The following is a 648-nucleotide window of genomic DNA, read 5'->3' as shown; positions in this document are numbered from 1 at the left end:
AAAGATAACATTAAATAAATATTTGGCAGTAAATGAATTATATAACTTATTTTAATGTAACACTAACTTCATATGATAAAAAATAAAGATTCTTATAATTTATCATCAATTTGTATGCAAAATATAATTTTTTACCATGAATAATATTTGCATCATTCTTCGTATAATTGTACCTATTATTTGTTTGAGGAAAACGATAAATTTCTAAAATTAAAATTTGTACTAATATACATAGGAATTTTTTTGGAAATAAAATAAAAAAAATTATTATTTTTTAAAATCTTATTTTTTAACTTAATTTTTCAAATACTATTTTTTTATTCCAGACAAATTCTCTATACCCAGCAAACTTCACCTCAAGTTCTAAAAAAATGGCTAACTATCCGTTAACAGAATTGACGGCGGGATAAAATTGAAACAATTTTAAAACGTTAGGGACGAAAACATTGGGAACAAAAATTATACATAAAAATAATTTTTAATTTAATTTTGTCTTTCAATAATATTAATTTTTTACTGTACATAATATTCAACTATTTTTTAATTACATTTAAGTAAATTACACTTAATAACATTATTTTTATTTTAAATAAAATTATTTTTTTATAATTTTAAAGAATTTTGATGAATTAAAGATAAAAAGATATA

Source organism: Arachis ipaensis, chromosome B05 (genome assembly GCF_000816755.2).
Source record: "Arachis ipaensis cultivar K30076 chromosome B05, Araip1.1, whole genome shotgun sequence".
NCBI lineage: Eukaryota > Viridiplantae > Streptophyta > Magnoliopsida > Fabales > Fabaceae > Arachis > Arachis ipaensis.
The sequence above is the reverse complement of the archived record's forward strand: the minus strand, read 5'-3'. Positions refer to the sequence as shown.